Source organism: Hyaena hyaena, unplaced genomic scaffold (assembly GCF_003009895.1).
Source record: "Hyaena hyaena isolate Hyena2069 unplaced genomic scaffold, ASM300989v1 scaffold_565, whole genome shotgun sequence".
Classification (NCBI taxonomy): Eukaryota; Metazoa; Chordata; class Mammalia; order Carnivora; family Hyaenidae; genus Hyaena; species Hyaena hyaena.
In genome coordinates, this window is record NW_024081196.1 from 1,016,473 (window position 1) to 1,042,434 (window position 25,962).

The 25,962-nt window shown below is 38.4% G+C and overlaps 1 non-coding gene across 1 annotated transcript; it reads right to left on the reverse strand.

Moving 5' to 3' along the window:
• Positions 1 to 22,709: 22,709 nt before the first annotated feature.
• Positions 22,710 to 22,794, reverse strand: TRNAE-UUC. The gene has a single exon. It is a non-coding gene; the product is annotated as a tRNA-Glu (tRNA).
• Between the last annotated feature and the right edge of the window lie 3,168 nt (positions 22,795 to 25,962).

Consider the following 25,962-nt stretch of genomic DNA (forward strand, 5'->3'; position numbering starts at 1 on the left):
CAGCTCAGGTCATGATCTCAAGGTCTGTGGGTTCAAGCCCCGCATCAGGCTCTGTGCTGACAGCTCAGAACCTGGAGTCTATTTCAGATTCTGTGTCTCCCTCTCCACCCCCCCCCCCCCCCCCTGCTCTGTCTCTCTAAAATGAACAAATGTTAAAAATTTTTTTAAGAAAAGAAAAGAAATGTGGTAACAAACTCTATTCCTATCAGTGGTGTGAGTACTGGTTTCTTTGTTCCTTTTGCAGTTCTCCCTCCCTCCCTCTTTCTTTCTTTCTCTCTCTCTCTCTCTCTGAAAGTTTAAATTGCAACTAGTTTTGATCCCATATCAGTCATTGCTTAAAGCCCAGTGAAGCACAGACTTCACAATGGATATACCAAACACCTCACGTGCTCCAGCCCAAAGAGCTATGGAATCAAACTGAGAACTTCATGCTTCAAGAAATTCAGGGCAGTTAACCTAATCCTGCTTAACCAGGAAATCCCCAGCTCCTGGTTTAGGATTCTCTCAGCCTTTGAAGGTACAGAAAATCATGTTATTTAGTATCCTAAAGATATAACTCACATTGACTGGATCTTTGTTTATTGTTCTTCAAATTTAGCTCCTAACAATACTCGTTGCTGGGAAAATTCAGCAAAGTAATCAATTCAGGTTAAAATGCTAGAATAAGAGAAAATAATGTCTAACTCAACAGATGATTGATTATACCTACCAAAAGGGACCAGTCTTCAAATAATTACCTTGAAATTTGAGCTGGGAAGGTGCTCTAATCACTTCATTAAGAAAATCAGAGTATGAGCACACTAATTATTTGTTTAGATTTATGTTTTTAAAATTAGAGATTTTGCCCATTATGTCATTTCCTAAACAATCAGTTTTAGAGATTTAGTAAGGTAATAAAAAAATTAATATGCTTGCAGATCTACAAAAACATTGTTTCTGGAAATTAGATCAACTGAAGCATATTATTGAGTGAGCTTAACAAAATAAAAGATACTAGAAGGATTCTAAACACTCATTGGAGAAAATACCAACTAATATCTAAATTATGCTTAAATGCTTCATAATGCACATACATGAGCATACGCACACATGTGCACACATATACACGTGTGCTAAAAAAGAAGAAAGATCAGGAAAACATGGAACAGTGTTGGTTTGAAAGCCATTTCCTTTGCTATCTGTACCTTGAATTTCCTTAAGGGTAGGTTTGGATTTTGTTTGGGTTTTGGTAATTCAGAACAGTGGCTCAGTCTTTACTCATAACTGGAGATTCCTCCCTCCCCTTCATCTTGTCCCTGTCAGTTAAGACCTTATTTATGAAATTCCACTTTTTGTCCTATCTTCCTCTTTTTATTGTTTGTCATGTGAAGTCAGATTCACTGGTGTCAGCAGCCCCTGACTTGTGATTAAAGCTGAATACAGGCAAATTCTGGCTTGATTCTGGGATGTGGCGGGGATGGCAGAGGTGGCTGGGGACTGGAGAAGAAACTTTTGTATGAACTTTGGGTGTGTATTTCCAATGAGGGCGATTTCATCCCCAATGGGGTGAAACTTAGATGGTAAACTTGAGGCCAAAAAATACCTTATTATCTTTATATATAAAGCATAAATATACAGTATATCTGTGGCAGTACACTTTCATGACAGTGATGGTTAGGGGAAAAAATATCTGAAAAGCCTTGGTGAGGAGGAGGGTGAAATAATGCCTTAGAGGAACAGTAATACTTTTTTTTTTTTTTTTACAAGGCACTCAGCTGCCTAGGAAAGAGTAAGTATAATACCCCATGTTCTCTAAAAGGGAAATATTCACCTTAATAAAATATATAAATCGGGGGCACCTGCGTGGCTCAGTTGGTTAACCTTCTGACTTTTGGTTTCTGCTCAGGTCATGATCTCATGGTTTTGTGGGTTCTAGCCCTGCATCAGGCTCCATACTGACAGTGTGGAGCCTGCTTGGAATTCTTGGTCTCCCTCTCTGTCTGCCCCTCTCCCATTTGCACTGTCTCTCTCAATTAAACAATAATTATGAAGAAGAGGGAGGAGGAGGAAGAGGAGGAGGAGGAGGAGGAGGAGGAGGAGGAAGTTTAAACTATATAAAATGATCATGCTTTGGGCTTGGAGATATAGACTAAGCATCTCTCAATTTCTTTTCTACTCTTACCTTTCTAGGATTCTCAGTGCAGAGAACAGCACAGGATGAAGGTATAAATCAGAAACGATAGCCTGCCTGTACCTGTAAAAACTTAAATTGCTTCACAATGTTAAACAAAAGGACTGGGAAGGGAGAGCATATTCTTTGACCTCGTATTATGTGTCAGCATTGACTAGCTGGCTAGCTGATGGCCTGTACTTGAGGGGAGCTCTGGAAGATTATTTACAAAAATGGCTACAATTGTTCCTACAGCTGTACCCTCTGCAGGGTCGCTTTGCAGCATCTCTATTCAAGAGGCAACAGTACTTCTCCAGCCTTAGCAAGCTAAGGCTTGCAGAGGCCCTTGCATGCTTTTGCTCTCTTTAGGTACCCTTGGGTCCTGTGTGGGAACAAGCCTGAGTTGGTCTAATTGAGGATGAGTGACCACGTGAAGCAGAGATGGGCCATCCCAGCTGAGGTCATCTTAGATCAACTGGCACTCAAGTGACCCAGCACCTGACCACAGACACGTGAGTAAATGCACCCAAGTCTAGAACTGCCCACTTGAGCACAACCTAAAGTACTGACCCACAGAACCGCGAAATAAGTAAATGGTTGGTGCATTTAGCCACTGAGTTTTGGGGATTGTTTATATATGTGGTAACAATAAACTGTTAGAGCAGTTCAAATGCTGTATTAACAGGTGTGGGTAAAGCCAAAAACAAACAAAAACATGCAGGATGCACAGGTAAATAATATTTAAAAACACAAGCACCTACAAAAAAATAGCTGTTGTCTCTCTTCACGTGGTAAATTAATGGTTAATTTTACATGTCAAGTTGGCCAGGCTATAGTGCTCCATCTTTTGGTCAAAACACCAGTGCAGATGCTGCTGTGAAGGCTGTTTTAAAAGATGTGATTAACATGAAATCAGTTGACTTTGAGTAAAGTAGAATATCTTCCATAACATGGGTGGGCCTCATCTAACTGGTTGAAGGTCTTAAGAGCCTTTGAGACTGAAGTCCCAGTAGGAGAGAGGAATTCTGCCTCCGGATTGTCTTTGGACTCAAGATGCAGTATCAACTCTTCCTGGAATTTCTAGCCTGCTGGTCTGCCCTGCGGTGTTGGGACTTGCCAGCCCACCCCCCCTCCAGTGACCTGAACCAATTCCTTAAAATAAATCTCTCTCTGTGCATCCTATTGGCTCTGTTTCACTGGAGAACCCTGACTAATACAGTAAAGATTAAACTATTATTTAGGCTACTAGCTTAGTTTAGAACATGGCTTGGGGGCTACCTGGGTGGCTCAGTTGGTTACACTTCCAACTTCATTCAGCTCAGGTCATGATCTCACTGTTGTGTGAGTTGAGCTCTGTATTGGGCTCTCTGCTGTCCGCGTAGAGCCTGCTTCGGATCTTCTGTCCACCTCTCCCTTGCCCCTCCCCCACTCTCTAAAAAATAAAAATAAAAAAAAATAACATGGCTTGGGAAACACCAGTTGGTATAATCGAAGAACCGAGATTTCCTGAGATCTCCCTCTCAGGCCTATTTCATGGAGAGGATCTGGTGCCCAGCGTCAGGCAGGGAACTACTTTAGTCCCTTCCCTTTTATATCTAGCTATTGCAGGTCTCTGAGGCCCTCACAGAATGTTAAGAGTTCTCCTGTTCCTGGCAGATAAGGTTTTGGCTTGGGTGTCCCTGGATTAATACCAACGAAGGTAGACGTGTTCCTGAACGGTCAGGACACTGAGGCAGCCTGGGCCCGAGGGGGTGAGAGTGCATGTGCGCATGCGCGTCACATGAGCGTCGGAAGCCCCTCCCACTCTCATCGGCGGAGTGTGCAGCACCACCACCCAGCACTGCCGCCCCGCAGCACAGGCTGTCCCCGGCCTGGTGGCTCTGAAAGGGGACACACACTCCCCTCTGATATCTGGTGTTCCCTTAGGTTCTTCCAATGGGCCCGCAGCCCAGTGCAACCGTTTTGTAGCATCTTTCTGATCAGGATACTCCTTCATTATGTGGACATTTACACGAAAGCCCAACACCAGGCAGGAGAAAAAGAAAGGCTATTGAAGTGGGATAGAAGGTCCGCGGTGTTTCTTCTTTGTCCTTCTTCCCACTCTCTGGGCAGCTCCTGAGCAGGCTTTGTGGAACTGCGGGGACTTTGAGGAGGTATTTGAACACCACCGAAACTCAGAACACTGCCAGGTCTTTAAACTTCCTGGGATCTCAGCTTTCTCTAGAAAAAGAGGATGTTCCATTAACTGATCATCAAGGGGGCCTCCAGCTTAAACATTTCATCAGTCTGTGATTTGTTCCCTTTAATAATACTACTAACCTTTACTGGGCATGGGCTCTATCTTACGTCCTTGATCCATGGTTGCTATGTCAGTTATATAACCATCCTGTAGAGTAGATATATTATCCGTTTTACAGAGGAGGAAATGAAAGTTTAGGGAAGTTAAGCAGTAATTAGGTGGCAGAACAGCATGTGAACCCAGGTCTGCGTAACTCCAGGGACAGTGCCCCTTCCACTACTCTCCATATTGCTTTTCATGAAGCCAGAAATTCAGGTGAAGAATCCCTGGAAGGGAAATTCTGATTCCTTTCAGTAGCTTTTATGTTTCTCTGCAATTCTAACCCTTGGATACTCCTTTGGCTACTCTACTGCTCAAGTAATTCATATTCCTTTGCAGGTTCTAGTCTGTTGGCCAGTCTTAAGACGGTCCAAATGTAAATGTCTCAAATCAGGATGCATTTTTCTTTATTACCTACGTGTTATGAGAACCTTAAGATTATAAACGGGGGGTCCCTGTACTCACTAGAATGGACAGTATCATAGAAATAGACAGTGTTGCTTACCAAACAATTTGGTACCATCATATTTCCTGAATGCTTCTCATTGTAGGTGGGCAGCCATTACAGTCCATAAGCCAGGTCTGTTTCCTTTTAAGCCACCAGGCACTATTTGGAAATATGCTAACATATTCTACTCTCTCATAGTGGTTTTTCAAGGATCCTTCACTACAAATTTCATTCTTATTCATAATAGCATGTGTGTATTTCTCGGTTGTATATCTGGTTGATTAAACAGACTGAACATACATACCCTCATCCAATAAGAAAGTCCGCTTTTTGATTGCAGCCTGATGTAAGGACTCTGCAGGGGACTTGATGCAATCCCACCATGACATTAGGCCTTCCAAATCTTACTCTTTTAAGAACTGTCCCTTTAAAAATACTGCCATATGTGGTTTCTCTTTTATGAGAGGAGCCACTGGGGTTATATGGAAACCAATAAACTATTGACAATAAACTATTAAAAAATAAAAAATAAATACTAACCTCTTTTATTCTGTCACTTTCCTCCTAGTAAATAACTTGATGGTTTTCATTTCATTCCACATCATTACTACTGACTTAGCTGAGTCGCACACCCGTGGCATCAATTTTATTTTTCCAATATGAAATGTCAGAAGGTTAAGAAACCAAGTACTCAAGAACTACATCCTTTTTATAACATGTATTCTTTTATTTAAGAGGCAATATTCTAACCATACTAACATGAAAGCAGGCTTCATCTTCTTTAACCCTCTTTTCTTCTTCTTCTTTCCATCTTCAGTCCTCTTTTCCATTGATTCTTAAGGAAAAGCAGCCTCATTTCTATGGATGTTTAAGAAGCAGCTGATAGAGGAGTTAGCTGGAGGTTCTTCTGAGAGAAGGTTTATATATAACAGGAGACTCCTATTCCCCTTCCTTCTTTTTTTTAATGAGGGGAAGATAGTTTTCCTGGATATCTACAGCATTTTGTTACTTTAGAGAGAAATAGAAATCTTGCAAGCATATAAATGGATTCTTTATGGACCACAATGCTTTGATTAACAAAAAGTATAATAAAACAAACCAATTATAAACTTTTTTGTAAAAGTGTGTCTCTTCAATTTTACTTTTCCATAGCTATTGAAGAAATAAGTGGTTGACTTAAAAGACAACTCCAGGGGCGCCTGGCTGGCTTAGTTGGTGGAGTATGGGACACTTGATCTTGTGGGGTTGTAAGTTCAGTTCCATGTTGGGTGTAGAGATTACTTACAAATAGAATCTTAACTCCCCCCCCAAAAAAACTCCAGATATTATATTTTTTTATTTTTTAATAGTTTATTGTCAATAGTTTATTGGTTTCCATATAACCCCAGTGCTCATCCCCACAAGTGCCCTCCCCCATGCCCATCATCCCCTTCCCCTCTCCCCCACCCCCATCAGCCCTCAGTTTGTTCTCAGCATTCAAGAGACACTCATGGTTTGCCTCCCTCCCTTTCCCACACTATTTTTCCCTTTCTTCTCCCCTATGGTCCTCCTCCTAGTCCTCCTATACGTGCAAACATATGATATTTGTCCTTCTCTGCCTGACTTATTTCACTCAGCATAACACCCTCAAGGTCCATCCATGTTGCTACACATGGCCAGATTTCATTCTTTCTCATTGCCATGTAGTATTCCATTGTATAAATATACCACATCTTCTTGATCCATTCATCAGTTGATGGACGCTTAGGCTCTTTCCATGTTTTGGCTATTGTTGAGAGTGCTGCTATGAACATTGGGGTCCATGTGCCCCTATGCATCAGCACTACTGTATCCCTTGGGTAAATTCCTAGCAGTGCTACTGCTGGGTCATAGGGGAGTTCTATTAATTTTTTGAGGAACCTCTACACTGTTTTCCAGAGGGGCTGCACTAGTTTACATTCCCACCAACAGTGTAGGAGGGTGCCCATTTCTCCACATCCTCGCCAGCATCTAGAGTCTCCTGATTTGCTCATTTTAGCCACTTTGACCAGTATGAGGTGGTATCTCAGTGTGGTTTTGATTTGTATTTCCCTAATGAGGAAGGATGCTGAGTATTTTTTTTTAAAGATTTCTTTTTTTAAAATGTTTTTAATTTATTTCTGAGAGAGAGAGAGAGACAGACAGACAGACAGACAGTGTGAGCAGAGGAGGGTCAGAGAAAGAAAGAGACACAGAATCTGAAACAGGCTGCAGGCTCTGAGCTAGCTGTCAGCACAGATCCCGATGTGGGGCTCGAACCCACGAACCGTGAGATCATGACCTGAGCCGAAGTCGGATACTTAACCAACTGAGCCACCCAGGTGCCCCAAAACTCCAGATATTATATATATATATACATAATTATAAAATTTTATAAAATTATAAAATTATCAGCATTATTGAGATATAATTGATGAATAGAATTCTAATATATATGAAATACACAGTGCAATAATTTGATACATGTATACATTGTGAAAGGATTCCTAGTTAATTAAGACATTCATCACCTCATATACCTTCTTTTTCCTTTGGTGAGAATACTTAAATTTTACTCTCTTAGCAGATTTTAATTAAAGAGTATAGTGTTATCAACTTTAGTTGCTGTTTATACATTAGATCCTCAGACCTTATGCATTTTATAAATGAAAGTTTGTACCCTTTGATTAACATTTCTGAGTTTCTCCCCCATTCCTGCTTCCCTCCCAGCCCAGCCCCTGGGCTTTGTTTGACTTCTACTATGTTTTTGTGAGTTTACCTTTTTTGTCTGCTTTAGATTCCACATGTCATACAGTATTTCTCTTTTCCTGTCTGGCTTATTTTACATAGCATAATGCCCTACAGGTTTATCCATGCTGTTGTAAATAGGAGGGTTTCCTTTTCATGGCTGAATAATAGTCCATGATATATATACATATATATTTTCTTTATCCATCCATCCGTTGATGGATGCTTAGGTTGTTTCCATACCTTGGCTGTCATGAACAATGCTGCAATGAACACGAGAGTGTAAACACATCTTTGAGATAATGGTTTTATTTACTTTGGATATATAACCAGAAGTGGGAGTGCTAGATTATATGACAATACTGTGGCTATACTGGTTTACATTCCCACCAACAGTGCACAAGGGTTCTCTTTTTTCCATATCTTCACCAGCACTTATTACCACTTGTTCTTTGATAATCGCCATTCTAGCAGGTGTGAAGTGGTATCTCATTGTGGTTTTGATATGTATATCTGTAATGATTAGTGACATTGGGTAACTTTCACATACCTGTTGGCCAGTTGAATATTTTCTTTGGAAGAAGGTCTTTCTAGGTCCATTGCCCTTATAATCAGGTTATTTGTTTGTTTATTTTGTTATTGAGATGTAGGAGTTCCTTATTTATTTTGGATATTAATCCCTTATTGGATATGTGGCGTGCAAATATTTTCTCCCACTCCCTAGGTTGATTTTTCATTTTGTTGATGTTTTCCTTTGGTTGTACAGAAGCTTTTTAGTTTGATATAGTCCCACTTACTTGTTTTTGCTTTCTGTGCCTTCGCTTTTGTTGTCAAATAGAAAAAAATCATTGCCCAGACTGATATTAAGGAGCTTACCTGCTATATTTTTTGCTAGGAGTTTTGTGGTTTTAGACTCACGTTTAAGTCTTAAATCCATTTTGAGTTGATTTTCTTAAACTTTTTTTTTTTAACATTTATTTTTGAGAAGTAAAGAGAGACTGAGCATGAGCAGGGGAGGAGCAGAGAGAGGGAGAGACAGAATGTGAAGCAGGCTCTAGGCTCTGAGCTGTCAGCACAGGTCCCAATGCAGGGCTCAAACGCAGGGACTGAGAAATCATGACCTGAGCCGAAGTCGGATGTTTATTCAACTGAACCACCCTTGAGTTGATTTTTGTACATGGTGTAAGATAGAGGCCCAGTTTCATTCTTTCCTTGTTGGGCACCCAGTTTTCTTCAACACCATTTGTTCACTAGACTACACTTTCTCCCATTTTATATTCTTGGTACTTTTGTTGAAAATATATGCATTGTTTATTTCTGGGCTCTCTATTATGTTCTGTTGATTTATGTGTCTGTTTTTATGCCAGTACCATAATGTTTTTATATTCCTATAGGTTTGTAATATAGTTTGAAACCCAGAAGTATGATGCCTCCAGCTTTGTTCTTTTAGCTCACAATTGCTTTGGCTATTCGAATCTTTTGTAGTTCCATGTAAATTTTCAAATTGTTTTTTCCACTTCTGCAAAAGATGCCATGGGAAGTTTAATTGGGATTGCACTGAATCTGTATATCATTTTGAGTAATGGATATTTTAACAATGCTAATTCTTCTGAGTACACAGGATATGTTCTCATTTGTTTTTGTCATCTTCAGATTCTTTCATTGGTGTTTTGTAGCTTTTAGTATACAGATCTTTAACCTAGCTTGGTTAAATTTATTCCTAGGTATTTTATTGTTTTTGATGTAATTATAAAAGTGGACTATTTTCTTGATTTCTCTTTCCAATAGTTCATTGTTAGTGTGTGGATATATAACCAACACAGTTGACTTTTGTATATTGACTTTGTGTCCTCCAACTTTGCTGAATTCATTTGTTCTAACAGTGTTTTGATGGAATCTCCAGGGTTTCCTATATATAATATCATTTCATCTGCAAACAAAGAGAGTTTTATTTCTTCTTTTCTGATTAGGATGCCTTTTATTTCTTCCACTTGCCTAACTGCTGTGGCTAGATTTTCAGTGCTCTGTTGAATGAAAGTGACGAGAGTGGGCATCCTTGTCTTGTTCCTGATCTTGGAGGAGACGTTTTCAGATTTTTGCCTTTGAGAATGATGTTAGTTGTGAGCTAGTCGTATATGCTTTTTATTATGTTGAGATGTTGAGGTACATTCTATCTATACTTAATATTTTGGGTTTTATTATGAAAGGATGTTGAATTTTGTCAAATGCTTTTTCTGCATCTATTGAGATGCTTACATATCTATCCTTCATTTTGCTAATGTGGCCTATCACATTGATTTACAAATGTTGAACCATTCTTGCATCCCTGTAATAAATCTCACTTAATGATGGTGTATGATTTTTTTTTTTTTTATGGAAAGAGTGCGTGAGTGGGGAAGAGTGGCAGAGGGGAGAAAGAGAGAGGGAGAGAATCTTAAGCAAACTCCATGTTCAGTGCAGAGCCCAACATGGGGCTTGATCCCATGACCCTGAGATCATGACCTGAGCTGAAATCAAGAGTCAAAAGCTTAACCAACTGAGCCACCCAGGTGCCTCTGGTATATGATCATTTTAATGTATGGTTGAATTCGGTTTGCTAATATTTTGTTGAGGATTTTTATAGCTGTGCTCATCAGGAATATTATCCTATAATTTTATTTTCTTGTATGATCCTGGTCTGGCTTTGGTATCAGGGCAATATTAGCCTCATAAAGAGACTTTGGAATTCTTACTTCCTCTTCTCTTTTTTGGAAGAGTTTGAGAAGGATTGGTATTAATTCTTCTTTGGATGTTTGGTAAATTCTCTACTGAAGCCATCTGGTCCTGTTCTTCCTGTTCTTTTTTTTTTTTTTTTTTTTTTTATTGTTGGGAGAGCTTTGATTCCTGATTGAATCTCCTTACTCATTGCTGGTCTGCTCAAATTTTATATTTTTTTATGATTCATTCATGATAGATTGTTAGTTTATAGGAGTTTATCCACTTATTCTATGTTAGTTTTTTGTTGTTTTTAAAGCACATTGAAGGGGCGCGTGGGTGGCTCATTCAGTTGGGCATCTGACTCTTGATTTTGGCTCAGGTCATGATCTTGTGGTTTGTGAGTTTGAATCCCACATTGGGTTCTGTGCTGAACATGGAACCTGCTTGGGATTCTCTCTCCCTCTCTCTCTCTGCCCCTTCCCTGCTCATACACACTCTCTCTCAAAATAAAAATAATAAACGTTAAAAAAAAAAATTGAACAAAAGGGTTCTCATGCATCATGTGAGAGTAAGAAATAGACTGAATCTGAGTCCAGACCTTAGGTCTATCTGCCTCCAAGGTCAGTGCTATTTCTTGGATACAAAACATTCCTCCAAACAAAACCAGAATCAAAGACTTCCCCTGCAAACACAAACAAAACACTTCTCCAAATAAAACAAAAACAACAGCAAAATCAAAACACTACCAACAAAAGCAAAAAACCCCAATCCAAAAAAATAAAATAAAATAAAACAAAAACACCTGATATAATGTAACAGTTTCCTTATATATATACAACATATTTTTTATTTGTAAAATACAAGTTTCATCTTATTTCACTTTAACTTTATATATTTTCAGATGACCATACAATCAATTATATTCAGTGGTATTTAAAAAAATTTTTTTTATGTTTATTTATTTTTGAGAGAGAGAGAGAGAGCAGGAGAGGGGCAGAGAGACACAGACTCGAAATCCAAAGCAGGCTCCAGGCTCTGTGCTGCCAGTATAGAGCTAGGCTTGAAGTCATGAGCCATGTGATCATGAACTGAGCTGAAGTCAGACGCTCAACTGACTGAGCCACTCAGGTACTCCTGTAATTTATTTTATTTTATTTTATTTTTTAGCTGTGAGAGTTTCTGTAATTTACAAACTGCTGATGTAGTTATGCCTGTTTCTTTTTGTCTGATGGATAATGGTCTTGCTTCTTATACATATACTTGTAGGGTTTTAAAACTTAAATGGACCTAATTTTGTGGATGAGAAAGTTGAAGCTTAGTGAATTAAGTGGCTTGCCTAAAGTTATACAATCTAGCAAGAGAACTGGGGAAACCCAGGCAGAAAAGTGTGAGGTCATGTAGAAAACATTTTACTGTGCAGAAAGAAGCATCTGAGCAAGAACTCAGGACAGCTAAGATGTATTTAGAAGATGATTGATACTCACCATGCATGGTGTGATTTGTTTACCATTAGAGATGGGTATTTCTGTCCAACCTTTTTGTATAAAATCAATATCTGCTCAGGCCTCTGACCTAGGTGAAAATCCTAGCTCCATCCTGTTCTTGGTACTCACAAACAAGTTCATTAATTTTCCATTTTCTCATCAACAAAAGGGAGATAATCTTTACTCCATAGGATTATAATAGGAATGTAAGAATATGATGTGTGAAGTGTTTGTCTCAATATAAGTGACATATAGTATGTATTTATTGGGTGAATTTTCTTCTTTTAGTTTTGACTACACATAGGAATACTGTGTGGAATGTACCCAATCCTATACCATTTTTATACTAAAAATAACCGGCCTAAAGAAAGCAATGTTGGTCAGAGAATAAATGAATAAGAAGATGATATCTTCAACCTAAAGAAAGTGAAGTGCTCTGTGATGTTTCCATGGCTAGTCTTTGAAGTAGTTCAATTTGCTTAATTAGAATAGGTTTCCAATAAAAAAAAAGAGGTTGCGTAAGTGAATAGGAAAAGAATGAATCTTTTTGATCATCAGGGTATTATATAATATAAGGAAGTAGAAGTAACAATATTTTAATTGGAAGGAGAATGCTAATGGAAACAGAAGGGAGAGGATTTGTTTAAAAATATGACTATAACAACCCAAATATAATAACACATCAATGCATTGGTTAAGATCAGTGCTTTGGAATCAGGCAGATGAGGGTACACATTTTAGTCTTTCCATTATATGCTGTGTAGTGTGGGCAGGTAGTTAACTTCTAAAGCTTAGTGTTCATATAATATTGGTAATATTTATGAGGTTGATTCATATGAAACTGCCATTTTTTTAGGTTAAAACTGATCAAATATTAGAAATTTTATACGATTAAACCTAGTTGTTGGAAAAAAATTATATGAATATTCAGGACTTCGGTTTCCAATCTAGTATGTAGGAAGCTTAGAAGTTCTTAGAAGTAGGGGCGCCTGGGTGGCTTAGTCAGTTAAGCGTCCGACTTTCCGACTTTCGCTTAGGTCATGATCTCCCGGTTTGTGGGTTCGAGCCCCGAGTCGGGCTCTGTGCTGACTGCCAGCTCAGAGCCTGGAGCCTGTTTCAGTCTGTGACTCCCTCTCTCTCTGACCCTCCCCTGCTCACGCTGTCTCTCTCTCCTAGAAATAAATAAAAAAAAAACATTAAAAAAAAAGTTCTTAGAAGTATTAGAAGTTCATGCTAATAGCAAATAAAAATGGAAAATATGAAAATAAATAATTTTTCATAGATCCATAAGAAAAATAAGGTCACAGGACGAACCACTGCTTCCAAAATTGAAGAGACAGGCAACTACAGAGAATCACAACTTAACCACAGCAGAAATCCGTAAGCAGAAAACTCAGAGGAAACTAGTGCCTGGATGGGAAAAATCACTGTAACTGATGAATTTCTAGAGTCTCTGTGGAAAACTCAGAGTTAAAAAACTCCAGGGGGACCCCGTCATAGGGGAAACTCACTTTTCTGAGTTTTACTTTCAAGAGGTCAACCTGGGTCTCACAGTGAATATCTAAGTAAAACCCCCTTGTGCTTCTGGCAGGGGGAGGGAGAAAAGAAACCATTCTGAAATATGCCAGAGCATTCTGTTCTTCCAAACAAGGCCTGCCCTCAGGTATGCAAGACTGGTTCAATATTTGAAAATCAGTTAATGCAATCCATCACATCACCAGGTTAAAGAAGAAAAAAAATCACATATAAGCATATCAGTAGATACAGAAAAAGGCATTTGGTAAAAATCTAACACCATTCATGATCAAAACACTCAGTAAAATAGCAATAGAGGCAAACTTCCTCAAATAGATAAAGGATTACCCACAAAAAAGCTATAGCTAACATCATAGTTAATGGTGAGAGATTCTAAGTGTTTTTGCTAAGATCAGGAGCAAAGCAAAGATGTCCTCTCTCACTACTGCTTTCCATCATTGTACTGGAAGTCCAAGCTAATTCAGTGAGACAAGAAAAAGAAATAAGAGGTATATCAATTAGGAAGGACGAAATAAAACTGTCTTTGTTCAAAGATTACATAATCTTCAATGTAGAAAATACAAAATAACTGACCGAAAAATTCATGGAACTAATAAGCAATTATATCAAGGTTGCAAGATCGAGGTTAATATATAAAAATCACTTGTTTTCCTACATACCAGCAATGAACAAGTGGAATCTGAAATTAAAAACAGAATCCCATTTACCTTAGCACCCTCAAAATAAAAGTTAGATATAAATTTAAGAAAATATGTTCAAGATCTATGTGAAGAAAACTACAAAACTTTCATGAACAAGATCAAAGAACTAAATAAGTGGAGGTATTTCATATTCATGGATGGGAAAACTCAATATTGTCAAGTTCTCAGTTCTTCTCAACTTGATCTGCAGATTCAGTGTAATCCCAATCAAAATCCTAGTGATTTTGTGGATATAGACAAACTTATTCTCAAGCTCATGCGGGGAGGCAAAAGACCCAGATTAGCCAGCAAAATATTGAAGGCAAAAATAAAGTTGGAGGGTTAATACTACCCAACTTCAAGACTTACTAAACATACAGTAATCAAGACAGTATAGTACTGGTATAAGAATAGACAAATAGATCAGTGAAACAGAACAGAAAGTCTAGAAAGAAACTGACATAAATATAGTCAACCAATCATTGACAAAGGAATAAAGGCAATATGATGGAGCAAAGATAGTCCTTTCAGCAAATGGTAATAAAATAGTACTAGACATCCACATACAAAAAAATGAATCTAGACCCAGACCTTACACACTTCACAAAAATTAAGTCTGGGTGACTCAGTCGGTTGAGTGACTGACTCTTGATTTCAGCTCATGTCATGATCTCATGGTTTGTGGGATCAAACTTTGCATCGGACTCTGTGATGACAGTGTGGAGCTTGCTTGGGATTCTCTCTTTCCCTCTTTCTCTGCCCCTTCCCCAAATGCCTGCTCACTCTCTCTCTCTCTCTCTCTCTCTCTCAAAATAAATAAATAAAAATTATTTATAATAATAAACATGGATCATTGACTTAAGTGTAAAATGCAAAACTAAAATTCCTAGAAGATAACATGGGAAAAAAGTTAAAGGACCTTGGATATTTCCATGCTTTTTAGACAAAATACCAAAGCAAAATCAGTGAAAGAAATAATTGCTAAGCTTAAATTCATTAAAATGAAAAACTTTTGTCCTGTGAGACAATGTCAAGAGAATGAGAAGACAATCCACAGACTGAGAAAAAATATTTTCAAAAGACACAGCTGATAAAGGACTGCTATTCAAAATTTACTTAAAAACTCTTAAAACTCAGTAATAAGAAACCAAACAAGCCAGATGCACCTGCATGGCTCACTTGGTTGAGGTTTTGACTCTTCATTTTAGCTGAGGTGGTGATCCCAGGCTGTGGGATCAAGCCCTGTTTTGGCCTCTGTGCTGAGGTGAAGAAGATTTTCTCTCTCTCTCCCTCTGCCCCTCTCCCCTGCTCGTTCTCACCCTCTTCTTCTCCCTCTCCCTCTCTCCCTCTCTCAAATAAAAGAAAAAATCTAAAACCTAAAAAATAAAAAAAGGGTATGTACTTTTCCCATCTATTCCCCCACCAAAGACAAAAGATATCCATGGAGTTCTTGCCATTATGGGAATATCAACCTAATGATAAATACTATTTTGTTATCCAATTGAAAATTTAAAAATAAGTGCCTTGGGTATTGATAAGAAATTTTTTTGTAGTACTATATTTCCTTTTGGGTAATATTTTTATGTGTGTAGGGAAGGGTAGGATTGAAAAAAGTGAAAAAAGGGCAATAAGGCAGAGTAAGAGAAAGAAAATTTGAAGCTGATAAGATCTGGGACAAAGGTATAGATCTTGAGAATGGAGTGGTGATTATTTAGATATGGAATTAACAAGAAACAAGAAGGCGTTTTGACACTTTATTTGTATATTTCTTTGAAAATTTTGTTTTCCCAGTTGTGCATAGCCTTTCTATGATTATGGCTTTGGGGCACCTTTTGGGTGAGACTACACACACCTCGTGAAGGTTACAATTTCAGAATCCTTTGGATGTGGCTTCTCATGGACATGCCTTACACTTAGATCTACACTAACACAAGTACATCATGATAGTGATAGATCATATTTCTACAATGTTTATGTTTGTAAAGTACTTTGAAGGTACTTATGAGCCCATTAGATAAACAGGGCATGGATTATCTTCTCTGTCTTGCAGAATAGGAAAAGAAGTTGGGAACATTAAATGAATTATCTTATATACCACAACTAGAACAAAGAATCTAGACTCTTTGGTCCCATATCTTGGTTTATTCACCTCTACTGTGCAGAGAATTTTAAGGATATCTTTTAACATAAACAAAAACACAGATAAAAGAGAAAGTAAAAAAATGAAAAAAGACAGTAAGGATGAATGAAAATTGAAATGCTTGATTACATTTTATATTACTTCCTGTCTCTGAGCACACATTAGTTTGAGGCTGTAAAAAAGTACAAATGTTTTCCAAAAAATAGTACAAATATTCAAGTTTGGATCAGTTACTCATGTATAGATGTGTAATGCTTGGTTTTTAAAACCACTTGAGGAAAAGTTAAGTAATGGGAAGGGCTTTGTGTTTAATTATAGCTGTGCTTCCTGCAATAATACTGCTATAATCAGAGGTCTGGCAGCCTTTCCTCTTAGTTCTTATAGAAAAATAGACCTAAGTACAGAATTGATTTCTAGAAAAGAACACTTGCCAATATTATGAAAACACTCTACTCTCAAAGTAAGTATTTCCAGAACTAACTCTTTCCAACTAAAATCTACCCTTCAAGAGGAATTCAAATAATAGAAAGAGCATTTGTCAGAAAGGTAAGTACTTGGCCACTAGCAACTGGGAGACCCTAGATAAATGATGTAAACTTACTGGCCTGGGCTTCCATTTCTGTAAAATGAGGGGTTTACCTTAGGCTAATGGTTCTGGATTCAGGGTGCATAACCCAGAATATAGCTTTTTACAAATGCTGGTGTTCAAACCGACCTCCAGAGATTCTTACTTAATTGATCTGGGTGAATCTCTGCAAGTGGTGCTGACACCAAGCAGGTTTAAGAACCACTGGGTTCAGTGGCCTCCAAGATGCCTCTAGCTTTCAGATTCTAGGACAATGTGGTTCTATTTTTCTTTCCATAGCAAACCGTGAGGTGGCATATTATTCCACATCTCACTCTTCTTTATGCTTAGAATAACTTTCTGGCCTACTTTTAGAGTAGTAATTTTCAAACTTTCGTGGTGAGTAGTAGTAGATAGCTAGTAAAAAAACGCAGATTCCTAGGACACACCCCATGAAATTCTGAGGAAGCTGACCTAGGGCACTCCCTAGGAATCTACGATTTTAATAAAAACCTAGGTGACTCCGAGATAATTGGTTGAAAACCACACTTTAAGAAACTCTATGAAGAATATAATTTGTAACTTCAAGAACAGGGTTTTGCCTGGGGTGTCTTTGCAACTCTGGTTCACTCTGGGAATATAACTTGCAACCTAATTATGAAGTAGATACAATGACTCAAGACCCTGAGCCTTCCTCTTCATTTGAGCTCCAGTCCTATAGCCAGGATCCTGACTTTCATCAAAACCGTCTCTGAATGGGTAAGAGAAAGAGGATTAGAATCCAGAACAGACAAATAATTTCTATAATTAATAGAAATATAATAGATGTATAAAAAATAAAACAAAAATGGGCAAAAGGTATGAATGGGCAACTCACAGGAGAACAAACCCAATAGTAGTATCATAATATCAGAGAAATAAAAATTAATGAAAGGGTGAGACATCATTTTCTACCAGTCAAATTGGCACACATTGGCACACAAATATTTGATAGTATCAAGTGACTGTTAGGGAAACTAGTACTGTCAGGCATTTGTGGGGGAATATAAACTGGATGAGCCAGTTTAGAGGGCACTTTGAGAGTATCTATTAAATATGTTATGCCCTACAATACTAAAAATGTAATTTTACTTCTCAGTATTAACCTTAGAAACACTGGAACATAAGCAAAAGTAAGTATATTTGAATGATTTAAAATAGAAAAGGGGTGCCTGGGTGGCTCAGTCGGTTAAGCATCTGACTTCGGCTCAAGTCATGATCTCACGGTTCGTGGGTTTGAGCCCTGCATTGGGCTCTGTGCTGACAGCTAGCTTAGAGCCTGGAGACTGTTTCGGATTCTGTGTCTCCCTCTCTCTCTGACCCTCCCCTGCTCATTCTGTCTCTCTCTCTCAGAAATAAATAAAACATTAAAAAAATAAATAGAAAAAATGGGAAGCACCTAAATGTCCCCAGGGGACTAAATGTCTAAATCAATTGTAATAGTAAATATTATGCAACAATGGGAAGACATTTAGTAAATCTATATGGACTAATTTGAGTAGCTCTTCAGACTTATTGCACAGTTAAAACCTAGTTACAGAATGTTATTCACTGTGGTAACTTGTATTCATGGTGGCATCATCAGTGCCTTTCTTCTGTATATACTTGCTACTACTCCAGCAAGAGAATGAGTCTCATCCTGCACTCCTCTTGAATCTGGGCTGGTCTTAATGACTTCCTTAAATGATGGAATGTGGCAGAAGTGATTCTGGGACTTCTGAGGTTAGATTATAAGAAGTATTATTGCTTCTTCTTGGGATGAGTTGCTGCAACTCTTGTTTTGGAGAGAAGTCAGGTGCCATGTAAGAAGTATAGTTGTCCTGAGAATGTTGTGCATGGAGAGACGAAGATGCCAGCCAGCACTGGCTGTTCTCACCAGTCTAGCCAAGCCCGCTGAGATGACAGAGTTGTAAGGGAAGCTGCCATGTGGGATATCACCATCCCAGCAGATGCTGTGTGGAGAATAACCAAAGTCCTAGGCATATGGCCCAGTCAAACCATCCCAGCCATTCCTACCTAGCCTTTTAAGCCACCCTAGCTGAGACCCCAGACATATGGAACAAAAATGAGCCAGCTCTTCTGTGCTCTGCCCTAATTTCTGACTCAGAATTGTGAGCCTAATAAATGTTATTTTATGCCAGTAAGCTTTCATGTGGTTTGGTACACACCAATAGATGACCAGAACACTCTTAATAATGACATTGTGCGTTAGAAAAAAATACTACACAATAGCAGATGTTGGTGTGCATGTGCGTGTGTGATCTAGAAAGGCAAACACTAAACTGATGACAGTATTTATGAGTGGGTTAAAGAAGTGAAGCAAGATTCTATGTTGATTCTTATAAGGAACTTTATGTAGAGTCAGGGTTCAGTCAGGAAAACAGAAATTACCATTTGGATTCAAGTAGAAGGTATTGAATTCAAGTAACTAGATGTTTGCAAAAAGAGCAGAAGAGAAAGTAAGGGACAGCTGACATCAATGCTCGTGTGTTCATGTGTGCTACTAACTTTCAGAAGTCAGGAAGTTGCAAGAATTGCAGGAAAGAACTTGGGATGGTCCCCTCTGCTGGGAACTGGAAGGAAATATTTAGAGGCTGTGTCTAAACCTCACAGCCATGGGCTATTTGCCCACACAGCCTGGGAGCAAAGATGAGTCTGTCTCCCTTCTGCCTTCCAAACCTTGACTGACTGCCTCCCTTTGATGAGATTTAACCCAGAATCCTGTTGGCAAGGGGTTCTGGGAAATACAGCACAGAGAATGTAGGAGATTGTGCTCAGATGCCGACAGAAGAAGATACTCTGAAAAAGCTGTGAACTGCTAGCCTTCTAAAGTGTACATAATTGAAAATTGCTTTAGCTGATAACTCATTGACAGAGGTGTAGATTTTAAGCTTAAGCTCTTAAGAAAAGAACTGGCAATTTTTGGTATTTATTTTTGCATCTTTTCCCCTTTGACAGCAAATAGTGATATAGCAAAACAGACTCTGAAAGTAGTCCCATAATCCCCCCTTCCTGGTATTCACTTACTTGCACAGTTCCACTCCTCTTAAGTTTAGGCATACTTGTGACTTGCTTTTAAGTGATGTGGCAAAGGTAATAAAGGTATGATTATGAGTTCATGGTCATGCAATTAGATTACATAAATGAGTAGCTCTAGTCTTGCTGGATTCTGTCCCTATCTGGATCTGAGGAAGAGACATGTTGAGGAACTCCATATGGCAAGAAACCATGGGCATCTTATGGGAGCTGATAGCAGCCTCTGGTTAGTGGACAGCAAACCCTCAAAGCTCTCAGTCCTACAATCAACAGGGACCTGAATGCTATCAATAAACATGTGGGGAGGTGGATCCTTCCACAGCCAAACTTCCAGATTACAACACAGCCCTGGCCAATACCTCAGTTGCAACCTTGTAGAACCCTAAGCAGAAGACTCCAGGCTAAGCCATGTGCAGATTTCTATCCCAGGAAGTGTGAGATAATACATTTGTGTTGTTTCAAGCTACTATTGTTATGTAGCAATAGAAAATAAACACGGTGACTTTTTCAGAAGTTGGACCTGGTTCTATTATGGACCCACAAGTCCATGTTGTAGAGCTCCTATATTTATTTGGAACCCTTTTCTAGCAGTGATCAGCAAAGCAGAGGACAGATGAGGGGGTGGTGTCAGCCTTAAGTGGGCAGAATGATCCATTGGCATATGAAAAGAAAAATTTTATTTTTTCTAAAATTATAGGAGGGCATTTAGGCATTCAGAATATTCAGTATTTAGAATGACACTCACTTGGTTCAATTCACATGTCATAGGACCACAAATTGTGGATGTAGATGGGTTCTTCTAAAGCAGTGTGGGAGTCATTGAATGAGGTTAGCAGTGGCCCTCTTCCTTCCTTCACTTTCAGTGCTTTGTGACATATAATAGTGCAGGGTAATCAGGTGTTATTTTATCTAGCTTATGTAGGATAATCTCCAATGGATCAACAGCTTAAAGAGATTCTTACAAAGAATGTAAGAAATGAGAAGATAATAGTGCAAGCATAAGTAATCTACAAGATAGTGCTGGGGAATCTGGGTGGCTCAGTCAGGTAAGCACCAGACTCAATTTTGGCTCAGGTTATGATCTCATGGTTTGTGAGATTGAGCCCCACATCTGGCTCCACAGTGACAGAGTGGAGCCTGTGTGGGACTCCCCCCCCAATCCTTCCCCTGCTCGTGCACACCCCCGCCCAAATAAATAAACTTATAAAGAAAATAGTAGTGCTGATATTTTTTATTGGTGTGAGCTTTTGCACATTATGAGATTAAAAATTGACAATATAATCTCACATAATAAAATCCAAAATTATTAAACATTATTTGATATATGGATGGATGCATATATGACATGGTTTTGTGGGGTTACCTTTCTAGCTTCTATAGCCATTAAACCAAGTATCCAAATAAACTCAAATCTCTGAATTGAGGTAAGCTAAGAAAAAATGATACTGGAACAAAAATGTGTCTTTGTAGCTTTAAAAAGAAGATACAGAATAATTTAAAATATTTTATGATATCTTTACCTCATTTTAAAGTTGTTTTTGTGTATGTGTTTTGAAATGTTTTCAAATATTTGTAATTTATAAATATAAACATGAAAGTGAGACTTCAATCATATTGGTATAATAATATTTAGGGAGCTCAAAAATATTTTTGTGTCATTATAAAGGAAATATAATCCCCAAAACATATTTTTATTTCATCATACTTGTTTTTCTATTTTGAATATGTTTTGAAATATATATATATACATACTAATAGATATGCATATTTATTTATAATTTGTAAATAAATATCTGTACATTAGAGATGTGTGCTTATATATTTTTGCTACTGGGGCACAAAATCAATTTGTTTGAGGATCTGCCCTCGTGAATGACAATACCTGGTTGTGTCTAGAATTGAGTAGGTGGGTTTCTTTGATGTTATTCACACTTACAATGCAGCCAAAGGTTTCTCCAAGTTGGAGCTGATGCCTGCCACTGTGGGTGTTTATGTCCTACAGAGTTTATGGGAAGACAAGAATATGAGGCAAATTCAATTTAGTTGTTTAGGTAGCAAATTTGATTTCTTGGTTGACTATATTCAAGTCATGGTGGCTTGATATGGAAGGGACTGGATTTCTGCCCCAAAAGAGCTTACGATGTTCTTGTTGGAGAAATAGGCATAAATAAGCGCATTATGGTGTAAGGTAATTGCATAAAGTAATCTATGATGGGGTTTAGGGAAGGAAAATTATTGAGGGCTGTGGATTACAAACTAGACTTTGGACTTTAGGCCAGTTACATACTGCTTACATATATAACAGTTGTTATATATTGGGTTGCTTTCCTAGTCTGTAAAACTGAGATAACAATACTTCAAAGATCATCGATTGTGAAGTTAAAATAATTAAAAGTTAGGAAGTTATTGTAATGTATATAAATAATAGGAATTATATTTTAGCTTAGAAATTAGCATTCCTTTCTTTTTTTTTTTTTTTTTTTTTTTTTTTTGAGACAGAGAGAGCGCCAGCAGGAGAGGCAATCGAAAGCAGGCTCCATGCTCAGCTCAGCACGAAGCCTGTAGGGGCTCTGATGCTGTGACCCTGGGATCATGACATGAGCTGATATCAGGAGTCAGATACCCACTGAGCCACTCAGGCACCCCAAATCTACTTTCTTTTAAAAGCTTTAGTCAGAATTATTCTTTTTCTTTTTTTTTCTTTTTAAATTTTTAATGTTTTATTTATTTCTAGGAGAGGGAGAGAGACAGAGACAGAGAGACAGAGAGACAGTGTGAGCAGGGGAGGGTCAGAGAGAGAGAGTCCCAGACTCTGAAACAGGCTCCAGGCTCTGAGCTGGCAGTCAGCACAGAGCCCGACGCGGGGTTCGAACCCACGAACCGCGAGATCATGACCCGAGTGAAAGTCGGACGCTTAACCGACTAAGCCACCCGGGCGCCCCAGAATTATTCTTTTTCATTTTCACCCTGCAAATGGAAATGATGATGGTCGGATCTTTGTTTTAAATCTTGGTTTACTGTGTTAGAATTTATGCAGAACCTTTTAATTTAAGCTGTATATAAGATGCAGGGTCAAAGTGGAGAAAGAGTCTTCTGTCCATGGACCAAAGATTCTTTAGGTTTCTTTGGGGAATTCTTATTTCTTTTACTTCTTTAGTGACTGAGGAAATTTACATGCTGCATATAAATTAACTATAATTCTCCTTGTTCTGAAAACAAAATTTCAAATGGAAAATATTGAATAAGTAGGCATTTACTGCCCTCTGATGGCCAGACATAAAACTGCAATGTTTATCATGATGCTCATAACGACAATATAAAGCTCTTTCTGGAAACTGCCCAAGTGTTTATTGGAAGGCAGTAAAGAATGGCTCGTCTAGAAGAGGGAGACCACAAGGTGTCAGCTGGTCAACCTTCCTTTTCTCAAGGTGGCTTTTATCTAAATCAGCGTAGGTGGAGCCTCTGTTAAATCAATGGTAATTCATTTAAAAATGCTTCAGTGCATAAGTCAGAGTAATGTCAAAGTGTGTGCCAATTTAACTGACACCCAGGAGTGATTAGGGCATTTGAAGTATTCTATCAGAATCCACGCTCCATGAATGGTTAATTAGCATTTGAAAGACTATTCAGGAATCCACACGGGAGAAATGACTGACTGCAGCATTTCAAATATTGCTATCAAAATCTCCAGTAGAGTTTGTTAATTAGCATAAGAAATATCTGGAACAGTGTTTCTCTGGAGAGTTAATGCTGTTTGAGATATACGTTGGCTAGAAATATTGTACAGGTATCTTAGCTCTTGTGTGAACACTGTATAAGGATCTGGCAATAAATGTTTGTATGTGGAACAGAATTTGGTTCAAATATTGCTTTCCTCATAGTGTATCTGGTAGCAAAATCATGAGGCAGGAGATCTGTCGTCCTCACTTACTTCTAATCTTTGGAGACATCAAGAGTCACCCAAAGAGAAGCTGACAATTGTAGGCTGGCTAAATTGGTTAACAAATTGTCAATTCGTGACAGGTCATCCATTTTATTTTTAAAGCTTGACAGAAGAAATTTTTACAAAAGCTGTTTTAATAATTTCTTGCCCTGTGTTTGATACCATATTTTGTCAAGATATTCCTCCTAGTTTTTAACCCTGATCTCATCCGTTATAATTTACATAGGGTTCCACTGAATATATAAAGAGAAATGAACTACCCCCAGCTGATATATGATTCCAGTAGTTAGTTAAAAAAAAATCTACGGTCAAAGATACCTGCTTTAGGGAGTAGTTAGAAGGTGGCATTGTTCTCTTCATGGCTAAAGATAGCTGGGAGGTTGTTTGGACATCTTAACGGACACTACACATACTTAGCCTAAAATGTAGTAATCTTTTTTTTTTTTTTTAAATTTGAGAGAAGTTCAGGGGGAGAGGTAAAGAGAATCTTAAGCAGACTTTAAGCTCAGTGCAGAGTGTGATGCGGGGCTCAATCTCATGATCCTGGGATCATGACCTGAGCCAAAAACTAAGAGTTGAGTGCTCAACAGGCTGAGCCAGTTGGTGCCCCTAAAATGTAGTAATCATTTTTTGTACACAGGAAGCTTGTGCTATGTTAGTGTCACTGTTCTGTCAGTTTACTAGAAGGGAAATAGGTGATAATGGAGTTGAGATGATTTAGTTTTTAAAAACCTGCTGCTTCATATAAATAAGTATATGCTTTCAAAATGAATTTGTACCATATCTCCGAAAAGTGTATTTGTACTGCTTTGAAACCTGCATCCAATACTCCACAGTTGGCCTTAAGGCCATGCAAGATCTGCCTTAGCAAATCTCCAGACCTCACCTCCTCTCCTCTTTCTTCATTTACTCTTCTATGACTCACTGGCCTCCCTTGCTACTCCTCAACATGCTAATTGCACCCCACCTTGGGGCCCTCCTACACCCATTGCCTGCAATGTTCAAACGTCATGGAGATAGGGCTCCCTCCTGACCTTATCTAACGTATTAGCTTCCATTACTCTCCACCTCCTTATCTGCTTCATTTTCTTCATATTATATATTTATCTGTCTGTTGTCTCTCTCATTAGAAACTAAGATCCATGAGGCCAGAGAATTCATCTCATTCTGCTCTTGTGCCTAGCTCAGGGTGCTCAGTAACTCGTTGTTCAAAGCTTTATTTATTTATTTATTTATTTATTTATTTATTTATTTGAGAGTGGGGGAGGGCAGAGAGAGAGAGAGTGAGAGAGAGAATCTCAAGCAGGCTCATGGAGCCCAGCTTGGGGCTTGAACCCACAAACCATGAGATCATGACCTGAGCCGAAATCAGGAGTTGGGCACTTAGTTGGCTAAGCCACCCAGGTACCCCAAATGAATGACTCTTCCCATGTCAATAATCAGATACATACATTACTATTAACTTTTAAAGTTGTAAAGTAAAACACAAATGCTAAAGCTGACACAGAACACTAAATTATAATTACAGCCTAATTATTTTAAAGCAAACACCTTGGTAATTGTCACGTTAGGTCAAGACGTCAACTTTCCTATTTTTCCCGCCACAACCTCCTCATTCCCCCTGCCAGCAACTGCTTTCCTGATTTTAACAGTAATAACCTTCTTGTGTCTCTTCAGAGTTTTAGTTCCCAAATGTGCATCCCTAGTGTTTTAGTTTATTCTTGCCCATATTTTTGGTTTTTTTCTTTTTGTCTATGTATTTACCTCTCATTCCTTTATTTTTCTTATAACTTATTCTTTGAAGAACTCTGGTTGTTTTACCCCTACAGTTTCCTACATTTTGAATTTTGCTGATTGTACACTCAATTTAGTTTAGAGCTCCACCAAGGGCAATTTTCAACCAACCAACTCCACAGTGTCTTCTTACCACATCTACTGTGTAACCAGGTGCATCCAGCTGCAGTTTGGTCAGTGCAACCACATCGGAACATCCGGCCAGATCTACAGGCTTTCTTCTAGCAGCGCTCTATTCATTCCCACACATGATGCCGTGATTTCTGTAAATATATATTAGCACAATGTTGTCTTTAGTTTGGCCTTATCTCCCTGCATCACAATCCTGTACTTCTCCTTTTAAGGTGTGCTGGAATCTGCTTTATAGG